At 43.0% G+C, this 7,642-nt stretch overlaps 1 pseudogene; it reads right to left on the reverse strand.

The window, feature by feature from the left end:
• Nucleotides 1–1,189: 1,189 nt before the first annotated feature.
• Nucleotides 1,190–3,566, reverse strand: LOC104411985 (annotated as a pseudogene).
• Nucleotides 3,567–7,642: the final 4,076 nt, after the last annotated feature.

Consider the following 7,642-nt stretch of genomic DNA (forward strand, 5'->3'; position numbering starts at 1 on the left):
TTGCTACTAAGCCCAGTGAGTGCCAGCAGGCCAGTGGCAGCCTTGTTGGGGCTCCAATTAATTATGTAGATCTGTCACACTTCTACATTTTTCATGTTTACTCTTCTCCTCAAGAAAAAATGCCTGTAATTAAAATATGTTTCCATATATCGTCTTTATCACACACCCCCTGTGAAGTAGGCACAGGGAGCTCCCGAAGCTGACAAAGTGCTGATGTCAGTCAGAGGGAAGGGGTATGGTTTGAATGGTGTTTATATTTAATGCACTTTGTGAGCTGAGACGAGCCCACAATCAAGGCAGAAGGGAGGCTGGTGAGAAGGAGATGGAAGTCAGGAGTGGCGACCACTCATCCCAGTGCTCCCAATGAGTTGCAGCACTAGTGGTCCATGCCTGCCCCCCTTGCCTGTCACTGCAGTGTCCCTGTCAGAGCCGCTGCTGTGACTGTGCTAAAGTTTAGCACCTTAACATTTGCAAGCCACCCTCAACTCAGTGGACAGAAATAGAAATGCTAGTTAGTACTTGGGTGCAGAGCAGGTCTATTGATTTTCAGTTTTAGTCTGCTTTCTCTTGCTAATAATTCTGCAAATTTAACTGGTTATGGTTTTTCACGATTTCCTGTCATGAACGTTCAGTTACTCTAGAACATAAGGAACAAGTGAAAACCATTTATAAAAACAAAGGTAAGGAATTAGCAATAGTTTTGCCAATGCTAAATTCATTTTCCATTTCTTTTTCTGGAGAGTGCTAGTTGGAAGATGAAAGTCGGCATGAATATTGCAGAAAACATTTTCTTCTGTTGCCACGTGAATGCCACCTGGATTTTATTAAATACTTTTAAAACCGATATATATCAGTTCATATACTGCAGATGTATACCTGCAATATCATAGAATCACAGAATCAACTAGGTTGGAAAAGAGCTTTCAGATCATCAAGTCTAACCATTACCCCAGGACTGCCAAGACCATCACTAAACCATATCCCTAAGGGACTCATCTACACAGTTTTTGAACGCTTCCAGGGATGGTGATTCCACTACTGCCCTGGGCAGCCTGTTCCCATGCCTGGGCACCCTTTCAGTGAAGAAATTTTTCCTAATATCCAGTCTAAACGTCCCTGGTGCAGCTTGAGGCTGTTTCCTCTTGTCCTATCATTTGTTACTTGGGAGAATAGACCAATCTCCACCTCACTACAACCTCCTTTCAGGTAGTTGTAGAGGGTGGTAAAGGTCACCCCAGAGCCTTCTCTTCTCCAGACTAAACAACCCCAATTCCCTCATCCGTTCTTCACAAGACTTGTGCTCCAGACCCTTCAGCAGCTCCGTTGCCCTGTTCTGGACCCATCCCAGCACCTCAATATCTTTCTTGTGGTGAGGGGCCCAGAACTGAAAACAGTATTCAAGGTGCAACCTCACTAGTGCCGAGTATAGGCAGATGATCACATTCATTGTCCTGCTGGCTACGCTATTCCTGATACAGACCAGGATGCCATTGTCCTTCTTGGCTGCGTGGGTACAAGCTGGCTCATGTTCAGCTCCATCAATTAGCACCTGCAGGTCCTTTTCCATGAGCAGGTTTCCAGACACTCTTCCCCAAGCCTAGAGCATTGCAGGGTGTTGTCGTGGCCCAAATGCAGGACCCAGCACTTTTCCTTGTAGAACCTCATACCATTGGCCACAGCCCATTGATCCAGCCTGTCCAGTCCCCTTTCCAGAGCCTCCCTATCCTTCAGCAGATCAACACTCCCAGCCAACTTGGTGTTGTCTGCAAACTTAGACAGGGTGCACTTAATCCTCTCATCCACATCATCAGTGAAGATATTAAACAACACTGTCCCTCACACTAAGCCCTGAGGGACACCACTAATGACCCGTCACCAACTAGGTTTGATGCCATTTACCACGACTCTTTGGGCTCTGCCATCCAGACAGTTTCCAACCCAGTGAAGAATCCTATCCAGGCAATGAGCAGCCAATTTCTTCAGGAGAACACTGACAGTGTCAAATGTTTTACTGAAGTCTAAATAGACAATGTCCATGGCTTTTCCATCATCAGCCAGGTGGGCCACCTTGTTGTAGAAGGAGGTCAGGTTGGTCAAGCAGGACCTGCCCTTCATGAACCCATGCTGGCTGGGCCTGATCCCTCCACTTTCCTGCACGTGCTTTATAATGTCACTTAGAATCATCTGCCCCATGACCTTCCCTGGTACTGAGGTTAAGCTGACAAGCCTGTAGTTTCCAGGGTCTTCCTTTCTGCCCTTCTTATAGAGAGTTGTCACACTGGTCAAACTCTAATACCCAGGGACCTGCCCATTAGGCCAGAACTGCTGATAAATGACGGTGAGTGGCTTAGCAAGCTCCTCTGCCAGCTCCTTCAGCACTCTTACATGTAATCCATCCAGCTTCATAGACTTGTGTACATCTAAGTGGAACAGAAGGATGCTAACCATTTCTTCCTTAACTATGGGGTCTTCAATCAGCTCCCCATCTCTGCTATCCAGCTCAGGCTTCTGAGTATCATGAGGATGGCTGGTGTGACTATTAAAAGATTGAGGCAAAGACAGCATTAACAACTCATCCTTTCCCTCATCCTCAGTCTCTAGGTTTCCCCTGGTATCTAGTAGAGTACGAAAGTTCTCCTTGGCCCTCCTTTTATTGCTAATATATTTGTAAAAGTATCTATTTTATGTCAGCGGCCAGATCTAGTTCAATCTGTGCCTTCGCCTTTCTATCTTTCTCTCTACATAACCTAACAACATCCTTGTACTTTCCATGGAGTGACAGTCCCTTCTTCCACGGGTGATAAATTCTTTTTTTTTTTTTTTCCTGACTTCAAGCAATATCTCTCTGCTCAGCCAGTCTGGTTTCTTCCCTGCCGGTTTTTTACCACATGTGGTCTGCCTGCTCCTGAGCCTTGAGGATTTCATTCTTGAAGAGTGTTCAACCTTCCTGGACCCCTTTGTCCTTCAGTAATGTTTCTCAAGGAATTCTGCCAGCCAGCATCCTAAACAAGCCAAAGTCAGCCCTTCAGAAGGTGGAGGTTTTCCTGACCTTCTTCCCGACTTCTCCAAGGATTGAAAATTCAGCCATCTTGTGATCGCTTTGCCCAAGATGACCTCCAACCATCGCATCACCCACCAGTCCTTGTTTGTTTGCAAACAGCAAATCTAGCCAGGCATATCCCCTAGTTGACTCACTGTGTTAGGAAGTTATATTCTGCACCCTCCAAGAGCCTCCTGGATTGTTTCTGCTTTGATGTATTGTACTTCCAACAGACATCTGGCAAGTTGAAGTCCCCCACCAGAACAAGGGTAAGTGATTGTAAAACTTTTCCCAACTGTTTGAAAAACTCTTCATCTGTAACTTCGTCATGGATAGGCGGTCTGTAGATGACTCCTACAAGGATATCTGCTTGGTTGGCCTTCCCCCTGATTTTCACCCACAAACATTCAGCCTTCTCACTCACAACATTGAGTTCAAGGCAGTTGATGCACTCCCTGACATAGAACATAACCCTAACACCTATTTTTCCTTGCCTATCCCTTCTGAAGAGCCTGTAGCCATCCATTGCAGTACACCAATCATGTAAATGTTTCTGTGATTATGTCATGATTTCTCTGCTGCACAATGGCTTCAGCTCCTCCTGTTTGTTGCCCATGCTGAAGGCATTGGCATAGATGTATTTAAGCATTTATGGCTTGTAGCAGTAGAGTTTGTTGGAGACTTCTTATCTCTAAACCCGTATTGAGCAGGCTCCATCCCCAAATCTTTATGTCTGACCCTTTGCTTGACTACACAGCAACTGCCTAAAAAAAAAAAAGAATTTACAGGTCATATTATGAGTGGTTATTTTTGTTGCTTCAGCAGCAGTGACATGGTGAAAATGAGATACATTCTTACTGATCAGACATAATTGTATGGGCCTTATTGTTTCACATGTCTGAAGTGCAGAGGCTGTTATCTCCCACACAAAATGAGACAGCTATGGAACTGCTAAGGGTCTCTTTTCTGGTGGTTATTTCAGAGTCTGTGTCTCCCATTCAGGGTGAATGTATCAAATAAGCATACATACTTGACTGGTCTCTACAGCAAAGAGGCTCAAAAATAAAGCTGAGATTCATACTTTTTTTTGTTCCTTTGGCACGTTACAAAGGCTTGGAGTTATGCTCTGAGAAAGCAGTTATAACTCAGTGTTGCAGCTTTCTATTTTTACCAGTTATTACTTTTGCTAAAATTATAGAGATATAGAATCATAGAATCGTAGAATGGTTAGGGTTGGAAAGGACCTTAAGATCATCCAGTTCCAAGCCCCTTGCCAAAGCAGGGACTCCTCACACTAAACTATGTTGCCCAAGGCTCTGTCCAGCCTGGCCTTGAACACCACCAGGGATGGAACATTCACAACTTCCTTGGGCAACCTATTCCAGTGCCTCACCACCCTCACTGTGAATAACTTCCTTATATCTAACCTGAACTTCCCCTCTTTAAGTTTAAACCCATCACCCCTTGTCCTACCGCTATAATCCTCGATGAAGAGTCCCTCTCCGACATCCTTGTCATTCCAAGACATTTGTGCTTGCGTGCTGTGTCAGTGGGAACAGGACGTCTAAATTGGTAAGAAATTGGTGAGAATTATGTAATACCAAGTAGACATTTAGGCTTTACTCACAGAGAGGAGAAAATGGGACCCCAGTGGAAGGGGAATTCTTGGAGAACAAAGCACCATCTGCATTGCTGGCCATTTAAAGCTGAAAAATGAATGAAGTTACAATGGAAATACAGTGTAAAGCCATTTTTTCTGAGGAGATAGCTGAACATGGTATCTCCATTCCTCTTTTAGGTCTAATTTAAATTATAATGACTAATGTTTCACATAAAAGAAGTCCCTGCTACAGCCATAAAAATATTGGAATTTTTTTGCTAATATTGTAGTACATTGCTATATTAGCCAAATGTTTCTGTGATACAGCCAGGTTCAGATCATATAATATATAATACAGAATGTCTGCAATTTTTCTTGTTTCCCTGGTAACAACTGTAAATGCACTAACTCCCTGGACTGCTCCACCCCTCCTGCTGCTGATGCCAGGCACAGGAGAGGCACATGTGCAACTCAACTCCATACCTGTCAAACCAGGCGGACGCTCCGTTTGATCACCCATGTTTTGGTCCCACAAAGACCATTCGTTTGGTGATCAGAGGGCAGTGTTAATTTAGTCAGCTATCAGGATACTGGAGTGGGGTGGGGGGAGAATTCACCCACTTGTGCTTTGGTTTTAATCAACAAAGAGAATGGGGAGGCTAAAAGATTGAGCACGTGGCTAGAACTGAGGCAATATATTCTTTGCTGAAAAAGCAAGGATCAGAGCCATTTCTGTTAATGTCAATAATTTCTGATAATTGGGTGCTGTTCAATGCCAAAGTATTCTTAAATTCCGTACTCTGTCACATGCATGCCAGCAGGGTTCAGCATGAATAATGTTAATACAATGAAGAGGGAAGGAATGAATGAGGGTTTTCCATGTGTTAGCTGACAGGATAACTTTAAAACAAATGACCGGTCCTTATTAATGCAGCTATTATTTTGATAAACCAACAAGAAGGAATGTGGTATTCATGAAAATGTGATATGCAACATCGTTGGAATCCCACTGTAATTTTACAATTAATTAAGGTACCTGTAGTCATTATTGGAAAAGATTATGATCTGACCTTAATGCCCGTGTACTAAGCTGGCATGTTGCCTTTTTTCACCTCAGCATTAATGAAGATGAACATTTGTGTGCAAGTCTGCCTCAGATAGTCATTTGTTTCAGTGTGAGTTTATCTAAATGTTTCAGCATCTGCTTCAGTAATTATGAGTTAACATACAGCTACATTCAGTTTCAGTGTGCTAAGGTATATTTTTCATCATCACCCATGGAAGTCCATACAGTTAACCAGGCTAATGCTGACGCTTAGTTGGTGGCTATGAATGAGAATAACAACTCATTTTCTGCAATGCCTATCCATCCTGCCTCTCTTCTTTGTTGATAATACACCGTACACCTGACAAAAAAATTCAGTTCGTATGTTTTTAAAAGGGAAAAACCCCTCTTTTACTAAGGCAGTATACTTTAAAAAGTAGCTGTTTTCATATGAAATTTTGAGGTTTATTTAAAATGTCTGGCAATATAAAGCTGATTTTGTTGTCATTAAGAACTTTTTAGTTAGGTTAGTTTAACTTAGTAAAAGGAAGTTCAGTTAATAGTTGTAAGTAGCAGTAGTAGCAATTTTAACAGTACTATTACTGTCAATTTACATAATGCTCAGAATTCTCAGTCAGGATCACTGTGCTGGGGACTAACAATAAAGGTCATCATTGAAGGGAGTGGCAGTCTATATCTTCTACTCTGCAGAATTTAAGCAGGACTACATATGTGAGCGGTCATGGTGGCAGTGAGGTCCCTGATCTTAGCTCAAGATGTCCGCATCACTGGGTATCATATATAGCAGAAATAGAAATCAAAATGTTATCAAGGAGAGGCCTCTTTGAAGGCGTAGAGTCATTCCCTCAGGGGGCGATTGGGTGACCCTACTGAACCAGCCCAAAATGCAGGAGCTGAAAACAAAGAATTCAAGCAGGACAAAAATTCATTCTTTCTAGCACCTCAGAAATTGTGATTAAGGAACTCCTCAGGCAGGCACAGATGCCTGACTAGTGAGAAAATTGGATCTTTTCAGCTTTGCAAGAGGAGGTGGCAAGCCTTGAGATAAAGCAGAATACAGACTATTTTCAAGTCCCCTCTGTTTTGAAAAGCTTCATTTCTATAATGTAGAGTAAACAATATTTTGCCAGAAGAAGATTGTTTGATTAGTCTATTTACCTCTATTGGTAGAACCCCAAAAGGAAAGCTGCAGATACAGTTCTTCCAAGGATGCACATACCTTTTGCTGGAAAGCACAAGCTTTCTCTGCCTAGACTCCAGGCTACATGGATGCAAATTAATTCCAGATCAAAACCGTATAGCTGTAGTTAACGCTGTTCTATGTTTCAGGAAAAAAGCCCATTCAGCTGAGCTCTCAGGACATGTTAGAGAAAATGGGCATGTTAAATCTGCTATATAGTGCCTGTTTGGAGTTCACATCCATGTAAACATGTTGGACTACAGTACCCTACCAAAAATATTCACCCTATTTGATTGGCAGCTAAGCCTGCCACGGGCACCACAGTTCTGTGATGGCTTTAAAAAAAAAAGGGATGGAATCCAGTTCCAGAGTCAAGATTTAAATAAGGTTATCAATGTGCAAGCCAAGTACCCAAATCTAAATATAGTTAATTGGGATTAAACACTCCAGTGAGTAGGGTCCAGAGAGCTATTAAAATGGTTAAATGTGAGCTCAATTCTTGGTATGAAATTCAGCTGCCTAGTGAGTGACAAGTGGATGTGCTACAGGGCATCTTCCTTGGCCTCCAGTTGCCCAGAGTTGTCCCTGGGATCTCCCACAGCTCATGTTTGTGCTTGCCAGGCACCATTGTCCTGGATACCCCTGGGAATCCCAAAAGGCATGGATGTGTGTGCATAGGTAAATGAACCGAACTACTGTACCCCTGCTTGTTGGCTTCCTGACCCACGTGTTGTTCACCTTTCCTCTCAGTTTGGA

This window comes from Nestor notabilis, unplaced genomic scaffold, assembly GCF_000696875.1.
Source record: "Nestor notabilis isolate BGI_N333 unplaced genomic scaffold, ASM69687v1 scaffold429, whole genome shotgun sequence".
Classification (NCBI taxonomy): Eukaryota; Metazoa; Chordata; class Aves; order Psittaciformes; family Psittacidae; genus Nestor; species Nestor notabilis.